The sequence below is a fragment of the Urocitellus parryii genome, chromosome 6 (assembly GCF_045843805.1).
Source record: "Urocitellus parryii isolate mUroPar1 chromosome 6, mUroPar1.hap1, whole genome shotgun sequence".
NCBI lineage: Eukaryota > Metazoa > Chordata > Mammalia > Rodentia > Sciuridae > Urocitellus > Urocitellus parryii.
In genome coordinates this window covers 174094810-174107320 of record NC_135536.1, presented here as the reverse complement: position 1 = coordinate 174107320, position 12511 = coordinate 174094810, and positions in this window count along the sequence as shown.

The following is a 12511-nucleotide window of genomic DNA, read 5'->3' as shown; positions in this document are numbered from 1 at the left end:
ATCAGGGATTTCCCATCTCCATGGACGCTGAGTGGTAGGAGGTATAAACTGAGGAGAGAGGATCTTGGAATCAGAGGATACCACAGTATTTTGGCTGCTGAGTGAGATGTGGATTGGTCGGGACAGGAATAAACGTGAACAAATAGGGGCTGAGGATGTAGTTCAGGGGTAAAGCGCTTGCCTCTCATTATGAGGCACTGGGTTCAATCCCCAGCACCACATAAAAACAAATAAAGATACTGTGTGTTCATCTACAACTAAATAAATAGATGAAAGGAGAAATATGGTGGCTTTGGCTGGGGTGGGGCCAGGGGAAACAGAAATGGACATGATTAAAATGAAGTTGGGACATTTCTGTATTAGGATTCTATTTAGGAAATAAAATGAAAAGGACTCACTGTTGGGGTGTAATGGAGGGGGTAGTGTGACAACTGGGTTCCTGAATTGACCCACTGAATGAGGAGATGGGAGGACCCAGGGAAGCAGGGTGTCCTTGGCCGGCTTCCTCTGCCCATCTACAGAACTTGCGGTAGTGCTCTCTCCCTCCAGCAGGGGGCAGCCTAGGCCAGTTAACAGGGTCAACCCCCAAGGGTGTGGCTGTGTCCAAGATGAGCCCAGGAACTCCCACAATGGGACAGCCACTGCTTGGGCTATGGAGCAGCAGTAGACCTGCTCTAAGACTCAAATTTAACCTTTGACTTTGGCGTTGATTCCAAAGAAACCTGGGCACATCCCTGTCCAAGGCTGCTGGCCAATCCAAGCCGCATCATCTTTCTTGCATTATTTCAACAGATTCCTAATTCTCCTAGAGTTCCTTCTCCATCACACCTCTTTGCTAGAAGCCCTTCAGTGACTCCCCATTCCCCTCAAGGTAATTTCACACTCCTCACCTTGGCCCATGTATGCTGCCCCTGCCTAGTTGTCCAGCAATTTCAGAATAACCATATTTGGCTTCTTCTCTTTTTGGGGGGGGTGGGTACTGGGGATTGAACTCAGGGGCACTCAACCACTGAGCCACATCCCCAGCCCTTTTTTTGTATTTTATTTAGAGACAGGGTCTCACCGAGTTGATTAGCACTTTGATTTGCTGAGGCTGGCTTTGAACTCGAAATCCTCCTGTCTCAGCCTCCCGAGCCACTGAGATTACAGGCAGCCTCTACCATGCCTGGCTATTTGGCTTCTCTTAAAGATTTAGAAGGTCCCTGCATTTTCATAACATGCTAATACTTACTGAGTTCTATGTACTAATGACAGGCACTGTCCTAATTTGCCCAAGGTCACACAGCTTGGGTTGTGTCTATTAAATAGAATACAATGAATGGGATGAGTGTACAAATGTTAATCTTTTTCATGGTTAAGGAAACAGGTACAGAGGATTATGAGGATTCAGAGACAGCAAACAGCACTAGAGATTGAAGCCAGGAAGCACCGTGTGCTTATCTAGCGTGCAGACCCCTGGCTACTAGGCCCACTGCCTGACAGCAGTTTGGTGACTGAATTGTGCTGCTGACTGTCCCACCCCCACCCCTTTTTGGTGGTGCTGGAAATCAAGCCTCATGCATGCCGGGCACGCATCCTACTGCTGAGCCACATTCTGAGCCCCTGGGCTGCCCCTTTTAGGTGGGGAATGTGCTCTCTGGTCACCAAGTTGCATGCTTCTTTGTATACCTGCTTGGTTCCTGGGGACTCGATTTTACAGAGAGTGCTGTTTGCTTCTGAGGGCAAGAACAGGGAAAGAGAAAGGAACTTTCAGACGAGGTGGAGGGAAAGAAGGTTGGTGGAATCCAGACAGGGAATTTTCCTGCCCCAAGAGATGGCCAGACTGTAGGGACGGAGAGAGGGTGTGCTTGGGGAGGCTGGACCCAGGCTGATCATTCCAGCCTCCAGCAAGACTGCCCCCTGGCTTCCCTCCCTGTCCTCTGGCAGGGAGGAGCCTCCACTACGAATGGAGTTGAATTTCCCTCCCATTTAGAAAGATGGGTGTTGGAGTGGAATTTAACTTCATATTTGAGAAAATAAAGAATTGAGTATTTCTTTCATACCTGACTTTGGGAGTTAAGATTTTCATCTGATGGAACAAATTTTAACTATTTTTTAAAAATTATTTCTGTCTTTATGAAATACACACACACATATGCTCAATAATTGTCAGGCTAATGGTAATTTACTTTCATGGAGTACTGACTTCTCTTTCATGCATTGTGCTTAATATTTAAATGTATTCACTAACTCATTTAATATTCATGCTGGGAACCAAGCCTCATGCTTGCCAGTCAAGCACCCTACCGCTGAGCCACATTCTGAGCCTGGGCTGCCCCTTTTAGGTGGGGAATGTGCTCTCTGGTCACCTCTTGGGCAAGCATCTTTATTTTCCTTGTTTTATACATGAAGATGAGGCACAGAAAGGCTAAGTAATTTGCCCAAGGTCACACAGCTTGGGTTGTGTCTATTAAATAGAATACAATGAATGGGATGAGTGTTCGACTTCCCAGTGTGCACCCTGGTCTCCTTTGCCCCAGAATGTCTCACCCCACACAGTTATATGCCATAGTATAGAATTGCACAGCCTGAAGGGTAGGAGACTGCCCAGAGCCTTCGGTGATGAGTTCCTGAGGATCACAGGGTAACTCCTCAGCCCTGGGACTGATTCTTGGTCCTTTCCAATAACTCTGGCTTCTCCTTCTAGCCTCTTGCCCACTCGTGCCTACCTTCAACATATACTGACTCCTCATGGGTTTGTGAGATTCTTTTGAGTCACCCTGCTTTTGCTCCCTGTGCTTGGTGCCTCCTTCCATTCCTGACATTCCATTATTCTAAGAGTTTCTAGCAAGACAGGCCAGCCCTTTAAGCCGTGGTCAGGCCTTGTTGAGCGATGCCAGAACATTAGATTGCCTCTGGGTCCAGCAGCCCAGTTGGAGCTGGAGGTGAAGGAGGTGATTGTGGAACAGAACCCTCATCCCCATCTCTCTGGTGGAGACATGGATTCCCAGAGACAAGCCTGAGAAAAGCCAAAGAGCGGCCCAGGCTCAGAGTGGGGTGGGAAGGAGGCCTCTGGCTTCCCAGCCCAGGCCCTTTCTACAAGGGGAACTGGATTTATCTTAAGGCTCTTGCCTGTCAAGAGGTTGGTAGCCTTGGGTGATGATTGCCATGGCAACTATCTCTGTGGAGATAGTGACCAAGGAGACTGTTGCCATGGCGATAGCTACCAGGTATAAGAGGCAAGTGATTGGCAGCTCTGTGTGGCTGCCAATTACAAGTGTTGGGGTCTGACCACCTCAAAAACAGCTCGGTTCTGAGCTCAGCGCCGGCAGCCCCCCCCCAGGTCATTTCCTTTGGAGGGCAAAGGGTGTTGAACGATTTTCGGTCTTCAGGGAGCCCCAGCTAAAGCTGCAAACCCCTTCGATGCGTCCTCCGATAAGCTCAGTCAGCCAGTTCCCAGGAGGATGAGCTGGCTTGCAGGCAGCCAAGGGTGAGATGCCGTGGGAAGGAGATCCTGACGGAGGCCGGAGGAATGTGGGAAGCACCAAGCAGGCGGAAAAACGGGGGTGGGGAGTGGGGGTGTCAGTGCAGAAAGGGAGGCCACTGTGTGAGCCTGGGGCTGAGGACGGGCACCTGGCCGCCCCACCAGTCTGCTGGGCCACGTCGGGCACGTCTCCCTCCTCCTCAGAGCTCTGATCTGGGTCAGTGCTGTGGAACAGGTTCGCTTCGGGGTTTATCTTAAGGCTCTTGGGTGTCAGGACGTTGGCGCCCCCCATGATCGCCATGGCAACTATCTCTATGGAGATAGTGACCAAGGAAACTGTTGCCATGGCTCTGCCTACCAGGTACAAGAGGCAAGGGATTGGCTGTCAGTTCTGCCTGGAGACAGATTCTTCTCCTTCCCTTTCTACTATCATCTGCTGAAGTTCAGCGTTTGTGGGGCCAGTTACAGTGAGTGATGCCCAAAGAAAGAGTGACAAGTCAGGGACCCGTGTTCTTAGGTCAGGCTGGGTGACCTTGGGCTGGTCTCTGCTTCCCTCTGGCCCTTGCTTCCTTATCTGGAAAGTTATGAGATTACACAAGGTCCCTTTACTTCTAAGTTTCTACCATGCAGGAGACAAGTTGTAACCCAAAGGGCTGTTTCTGGAGACATATGGAAAGTGGCAAAAACCTTTCTGTCACTCACTGGTGATCCGCACCACCCTGGATAGCCCTGCTACAGCAGGTGTCACCTCTTTTGTAACTGTGAGAAGGCCTGGGGGTTCCCAGAGGAGAGTCCAGAGTATACATTATGCTGGAGGGCACTTGGTTATTAACAACTAGCAAGATGGTATCCACATGTTTTAACAGCTGGCCTGGCTCTACTTCTGCCTACCAAACACCAGGCTCGGCACCAGCCTTGCCCGTCTCTGATGGTGGGATTATGGGCACTGAGCGGAGCTAGGGAGATTATCTGGACAGAGGGTCCACACTGACGTCCTGGAGATCAGGATGCATGTGGCCTAGCGGGTGGCTCTCAAGTCCAGCTCTGGGCAAGACTGAGTAGGATGGATCCTTCCCCGTGGCCGCACCCTCCCTGAGTCAGCTGTGCGCATCCCCAGAGAGTGGAGTCTGCCAATGTCTCCGTTCCAGGGCGGCCGGTACCCAGACAAGTGGGCAGGGCGCTGCAGAAGCTGGCAGAGCGGAGCTGGGAGCCCCCGGAGGAAGCGGGAGCTCAGGACGCCTGCTCCTCTCCCAGGAGACCCGGCCTGGGCTCCTGCCAGGTCCTCGGCCTCCTGGCTCTGCTCCTCCCCCACCCCGCCTCGAGCCCAGAGCCCCCCCCTCCTTGCCTCTCCCAGCAGGACTTTGCAAACAGTTTCTCCGGATGGATGGATGGACGCGGCTGCGCCTCCTCCCCACACACTTTCCATTCCCAGCCTGAGCCCCAGCCAGGGTTCCTCAGGAAAATTGGCTGAAAGAGACATTTTCCATGCTCTTGACTCCTCTGCTGGGTAGCTGTCCTTGCTCCGCTGTCTCCGCTCTCTTTCCAGTTGGTCACCCAGACCCAGAATGGGGGAGGGGCTGTTGGGCCAACCCGCAGCTGCTCATCCACCATATAAAAAAAAACTTTTAAAAAATGTTTCCACCATTTACTTTGATCTGTCGTTCGCTCCCTGGGCCTCAGTGTTCTGATCTGTGGAAGGAGTTGGCCACCTGAGGAAGCAGGCTCAGTTAGCAGTGGGACATTTCTGATTTCATCCTTAGCCTTGCTCATTACTCACTGAGAACTTTTGGGCAAGTTACATGACATTTTGAAGTCTCAGTTTTCCTCATCTGGAAAATGGTGCTCTCTCTTACCGTTGGGAGGATTAATGCAGTAAATCAAGGAAAGGGCTTCACTCAGTGAGTGTGGCAAATGCTCACTAAACACCTACTAAAAATTAATTGCTAGCTGGGCGTGGTGGCACACGTCTATAATCCCAGCAACTGGAGGTGGAGGCAGGAGCATTGCAAGTTCAAGGCCAGCCTCAGCAATTTAAAGAGGACCTTAAGAAGTAACTTAGTGAGACCCTCTATCAAAATTCAAAACTAAAAAGGGCTGGGGATGTAGTTCAGTGGTAAAAGCACTAGGGTTTAAATCCCCAGTACCCTCCCTCTGAATTGTTATTTTGGGGTGCTTTACACACCCCAAAGGACACTTCTATCTAGGCAGTGAATTAAGTGTGGAATAAGTAAGTCTAAACTAATTTTTTTTTTTAGCTTGAACAAGATCTACTTTATTAGAATACAGAAAGTTGAAATTAAAAGGAAATGAAAGTGTGTTCCAGAGACTACAAATGTAGGCAAAGCAATTATCACTATAATAATATCACAGAAAACATGGAATATCGGAATATCAGAAAATGTGGAAAATCATTAGGAACAAAAATGGATATTTCAAAGTAATAAAGCATTTTTGCCAACCAAGAGGAGGTAACAATTGTAAATATGCACACATCTGATGTTGTCATCTTAAATACCTGCAGAAAGTTTATTGGCAAAAAGGAAAGGGCCACACAAAATCATGGTGGAAGATTTCCTTTTCTTTTTTTAAATTTTTTGGTGCTTGAGATTGAACTGAGGGGCACTTAACCACTGAGCCACATCCCTAGTCCATTTTATTTTTTATTTTGAGATAAGAGTCTTGCTAAGTTGCTGAGGGTGGCCTGGTATTTGTGATCCTCCTCCCTCAGCTCCCCGAGTCTCTGGGATTACACGCATGCACCGGCATGCCTGGTTATACATGCCCTTTGACTAGCAGATTTGAGTGAGGGCAAAACATTTGCATTCCTCTTAATTTCCATAAATAAGTGAAACATGTTATGGTCCATCCATTCATACTGTGGAATAATTTGTGGCGTGAAAAAGAACAAGGTAAAGAAAAAAAAAATTAACTGAAAAGAGAAATAGACACATGTACGATTATGGTTGGAGACTTCAATTCTCTTTTTTTTTTTTTTTGGGGGGGGGGGTGTACCAGGGATTGAACTTAGGGGCACTCGGCCACCGAGCCACATCCCCAGCCCTATTTTGTATTTTATTTAGAGACAGGGTTTCACTGAGCTGCTTAGTGCCTCGCCATCTCTGAGGCTGGCTTTGAACTCATGATCCTCCTGAGCCACTGGGATTACAAATGTGTGCCACTGTGTGAGCTGACTTTATTGGAACACTACACCCAATAGCAGCCTAATACTATTATTTTCAAGTGTCTGTGGAACATGCACCAAGATAGACCATAAATTGAATTATGGGACAAGTCTCAAGTTTGCAATTGAATTAAGCTAGAAATAGATAACAAAAAAGTATACAGGAAGCCCGAAAGTATCAGGAAATTAAATAGCATACATCTGAATAATGAATAGAAACAAGAAATCATAAGGGAACTCAGAGAATATTTTGAACTGAACAATAATGAAAGAAAAAATATATTAAAATGTGTGGTATGCATCTAGAGCTTAGAAGGTAATTTTTTAGTTTTAAATACTTATATTAGCAGAGAAGGGCTGGAGGTGTAGCTCAGTGGTAGAGGGCTTGCCTAACATTCATGAGGTCCTGGGTTCAGCATTAGATAAAAGTCTCAAATAAGTGATCTAATCATCTATCTAAAGAATGTAGAAAAACGAAATAACTTTCAAAATAAGGTGAATTTACATGCACTGGCATAGATAGAAAGCCAGGATACATGGAGTGAGAAAAGCAAATTATAAATGATATGTACCGCATTGTGGCAAAGATTGCTTGTTGTCCCTCAATGCCTATTTGGAGCTGGTGCATGGCTGTTCAGATAAAGTACATTTCCTAAATTCCTGTACAATTAAGCATGGCAATGGAACTAAATTCTAGCCAATGAGATGGAAGCTGAGGTAGTCATGTAGGAGTCTTCTGGGACTTTTTGGCTCCTTACTGCCTCCTGCTGGCTGGAATGTGCACACGATGGCTGCAGACGGAGTAGCCTATTGTATTGGACGTGGTGGAACCTCAAGATGGAAGGAGTCCCTGGTTCCTGTACTTGTAAGCCTCGGAAGCGATTCTGCGCTTTTTTGTACCTGAGAGGGAAATACACTTTTATCTTATTTCTATCACTATTCTTTTGGGTTTCATTTCTTGCAACTGAACTCAATTCTAATGCATATGACCACGAACCCACTGATGTGAAAAAGCAAATGCCTGTGATCCTAGTGACTCCGGAGGCTAAGGCAGGAGGATCACCAATTTGAGGCTAGCCTGGGTAATTTAGTGAGACTCTGTTTAAAAGCAAAACAAAACAAACAAACAAAGCAAGAACTGAGGGTGTAGCTCAGTACTGCAGGGGACAGTGGGGGTGGACAAAGAAATATATGTGTGTGATTTTTGACTTTGTAACCACCTTCCCCCCAGACCATTTGCTTCAGCATTAAGGACAGGTTACATAACAGTGAGTCCCGGGGTGGGGCTGCTTCAGGGTTGGTGAGCTCCGTAACTTGATTTCCTCCAGAGCTCAGGTGCTTCCCATCCTTGGGCTTTGCCATCCTGTGGCTAGATCCTGTCATGATCACAAGATAGTGGCTACAGTTCCAGACGTCACATTCATAGATTCCAGTGACCAATAAAGAAAAAAAAAAGGGGGGGGGGTTGTGTTTGTTCCCTTCCACTGTGGTTTTTGTATTCAGTCCTTTTTAAAAGAGGAAAGAAGCTTTTTCTAGATCCCACTTCATTGGCCAGAGCTGGGTTGTAAGTCCCCCTTTAAATCCCTGTCTGGCTTAAAGCAAACCGGATTTATTCTGGATTCCACAGAGAAAAGGAGAACAACAGCAAAATTGTGGTTCTGAGAGTGTGGAAGAAAAGAAGAATGGCCAGGGTCGGGGGCTGTGGCTCGGTGATAGAGCGCTTGCCTAGCACATGTGAGGCACTGGGTTCGATTCTCAGCACCCCATACAAATAAAATAAAGATATTGTGTCTACCTAAGACTAAAAAAAAATATTAAAAAAATCATCAACAATGAATAAAAATGATTTTGCCCCTCTCCCCTCCCCCCCAGCAGGAGTGCCGATGTTATTCCTTTCTGCCATATGATTGCTTTCTCAGGCCCCCGAGTAGCTGGGGTCGGCCACAAGACCCAGTTTGGCCAGTGAAATAGGAAGGGAAATTTCTGGGCCAACAATTTTGCCGCTATTAAAGAAAAGAATCCTTTTCTGACCTTTTCCCTTCTATTCTTACTTGGGATGCTAGTAGAAGGATGTGGTGCTTGGGATTGTGGTAGTCAAATTATAACCCTGAGGGAAATGACTAGAGAAGTCGACCAATGTCCTGACATTTTAGGGCCGATGAATCAACTTTAGAATTGCTTACCTCCGGACCTCTTGTTAGAAAATGTTCTTATAAGGATTCCTATCGAGTGGAGCTGTAGGCAACTTCACAGATAAATGCATTTTTAAAATTTTTTTACCATATATTCCCTGTTGTTTTGATTTTTTTCTTATAATGAAAATATATTATTACTATGATTCAAAGTTCAGTTTAAAAAAATACACCACCTGGCATCCTTGGTATCCCAAATGCCAGGGAAAGAGAGGCATTCTTGGAAAGAGGGAGAGAGAGAAGTCGAAGAGGGGAACAAGCCGTTCTTTTAATTATGCACTAACTGTGTGGGGTAAGGGGGCCTTGCAGGCTGGAGAATGGCAGAGAATACATTTCCCTCTCACTCTTTGGGTTTAGACCAAAGGTTATAAAACGTCAGCCTCTTGTCAGAATTTGGCTGGGCGGACCTATTCTACCCAGGGTTTTTATTTCACTGTTTTTTTTTTTTTTTTTTTGGGTGGAATTAGGGACTGAACCCAGGTCTTCCCCCATGCTGGGCAAGTACCCTACCACTGAGCTACAGGCCAGTCCTGCCCAGGGTTTTTAAAATTGGAATTAACAATAATTATGTAAGCATTGAGCTATTTCTCATAAAGATATGACTTCCTGGTTTTTTTTTTTTTTTTTTAGAATAACTGACATATCCAGCCGGCCTCGGTAGCACATGCTCGTAATCCCAGTGGCTTGGGAGGCTGAGGCAGGAGGATTGTGAGTTCAAAGCCAGCCTCAGGAACAGTGAGGCACTAAGCAACTCAGCGAGACCCTGTCTCTAAATAAAGTACAAAATAGGGCTGGGGATGTGGCTCAGTGGTCAAGTGCCCCTGAGGTCAATCCCCAGTACCAAAAAAGAAAAGAAAAGAAAAAAAAAAAACTGACATAGCAGCAGCAACTGACATAACACCTGGCAGCAGCTGGGATCATCTCTGGAGAGCAGGGGCTGGGCACGCAGCTCAGTGGGAGAGGGCTTGCCTACCAGGTGAGGCCCTGGGCTCCATCTCAGGAGCCTTCAGTTTGCCACAAGCCTCGATGCTCCTTAGTGTCCTTGATCCAGTCCCACTTGACTGGCTGTGTTGCTCGTTTGACTCTGGGCATTTCGGGCAGCAGCCTGTGGTTGTGGTTTTGCATTAGTGCAGCGCGTCCCATCGGTGTGTGGACGGTCCACCGCAGCTTTATAGACGGTCATGTGCAAAGTATCGACTCTCTTTCAGTAGATGGGCAGAGGCTGCAGGGGACGGACTCTGCAGTGGTCGCCCTCACTCAGAACTGCTGTCAGAATGGTGGAGCTAAGATCCAAGAATACCCTTGACTGCCCTGTTGGGGCACCTGGGGTGTCACCTACCCTAGTGACTCAGACTTCTGATGACATACTGCTGGGAGAGGGGGATCATTCAGGGGCAAATCCCATAGCTGTGGGGAGACAGGAGAGTTTTCTGAGAGATGGGTATAGACATTTGCAAGGTGAAGACTCAGGGAAGCTGATGCTCCTGGAGAAGAGCCGGCCTTGAGGAGGACTGGCCAGATCAGCCTCCGAGGACTGTGGCCCAGCACCCGCCATCCCCGGGGTGGGAGAAGCCCTTTAATGTGGGGCCTTTCCTGTGTATTCATTAGAAAAGGCTGGAGAGAGGAGTAGGAGTGGAGACGTAAACTTACCCTCCTTCCCGCCCTTCTCCCTTCCACCAGGGTAGGCAGAGAACGGCTTCCCCAAATGTCCAGGTGCTCATCCCTGGAAGGCGTGAATGTGTAATGCTACATGATAAAGGGGAGTTAAGACTGGGCTGGAGTGGAGCTTGCTCATCAGATGAGTAAGTAAGGAAATTATCCTGGACTATCCCGGTGGGCCCTGTAATCGCCAGGATGGAAGCAGAGGCGGAGAGTACCAGAGAGATGGCGTGGCCTGACAGTGCCAGCTTTGAAGATGGCGGGAGGCGCCATGAGCCAAGGAAAGCAGCTGGCCTCTGGAAGTTGGAAAAGGCAAGATAAGGGACTCTCCTCTAAAACCCCCAGAAAGGCCAGGTGCAGTGGTGCACGCCTGCAATCCCAGGGGATCAGGAGGTGGAGGCAGGGGATCGTGAGTTCAAAGCCAGCCTCAGCAACTTAGTGAGGCCCTAAGCAATTTAGTAAGACCCTGTCTCTAAATAAAATATAAAAAGGGCTGGGGATGGGGCTCAGAGGTTGTTCCTGACACCAAAGATGAATAAATAAATAAAAAAATTAAATCCCCAGAAAAGAAAACAGCCCTGTTGACACTAGGATTTTAGCACAATCAGATCCATGTTGGACTTCCACCCTACAAAATTGAAAATTGAGGATAATAAATTTGTGCTGTATGGAGTCACTAAATCTGTGGTGATTTGCAGTAAAAGGAAGCAAACTGCAGGCTGCCTGGGAGGGCCTCGGAAGGGTGACAGTGTAGCTTGCTGCCTCCTGACAGCTGAGGGATGACACCTCCAGATGGTCTCTGCCCAGCTGCCCAGTCACCCCCCTCCCCCCGTCTGAGTTTCTCAAATGAGACTCCAGAGATGGGCTGTAGCAATGTTTCCCTGCCCAAATCCCTGACTCTCACCACCTAGAAGAAAATGTTTTCCTGCTGTTGAGCTTTGGGGTGGGGTGTGTGTGTGTGTGTGTGTGTGTGTGTGTGTGTGTGTGTGCATGGGATGGATTCTTATGCAGCACCGTAATTAGAATAATCCCTCTATCTGGCAAACATTCCCAGCCTTTTTTGTTGTCTGGGATGTGGTTTTTCCCTCAGGTAGCCTTGGGATGGCCATGTTGGATTCTACCCTCGAGGGTAAATACTGGTTAACTTAAGCTAATGATTGGGTTTGAAGGTGGTCAAGTGACCATTTCTGGCCAATGAGAAATGAAAGGAAGTTTGCTGGAGGTCTCTGGGAGAGAACCAGGAAGAACCAGCCTTCTTTCCGCTGGCCCTTGTCATGTCCACATTTGATGCCTAAAACTGGGGTGGCCATATTGGAACCCTAAGGGTAACCAGCCCAGGGCAAGCTGAGACTTAGAAGATGGCAGAATAGAAAGATGGAAGGAGAAACTCTTACTCATGTGGTCAAAGAGACATGTACAGTGTTCATAGCAGCACTGATAATAATAGAAAAAGAAAAAGCCCAAAGGGTAAAAAGGAAAATAAATTGTGTATGTTTGTATAACGAAATACTAAAAAGAATGTAGTAAGCTTACATATCTCAACAGAAATGAATCTTACAATATAAATTGAATGTGAAAAATAAAGCTAAAGGATGCATATAGTATATCTGAGTGAAGTTTAGAAACATACAATACTATGCTTCACAGAACATAGATGTAGGAAATAGTAAGAAATGCATAGAATATACTAACAGCTGTAATTCATGGAGTGTTTATTTACTGTGTGCAAAGCATTGTACTAACAAAGAACAAAGTGATTAAATTCTCACCATAACCCTTAGAGAGAGAGAATGTTATTAATATTCTCATTTTCCAGATGAGAAAACTGAGGCACACAGGGAGAAAGTCAGTTACCCAGTGGCATACAGTAGTGCATTCCTAAATATTAAAAGTCCCGTTTAATTCTATGGAATAGGAATTCCTACCAATTTCTTTTATTATTATTATTATTATTATTGTAGTTGTAGATGGACAGAATGCTTTTATTTGTTTATATTTTTCAGTGGTGCTAAGGAT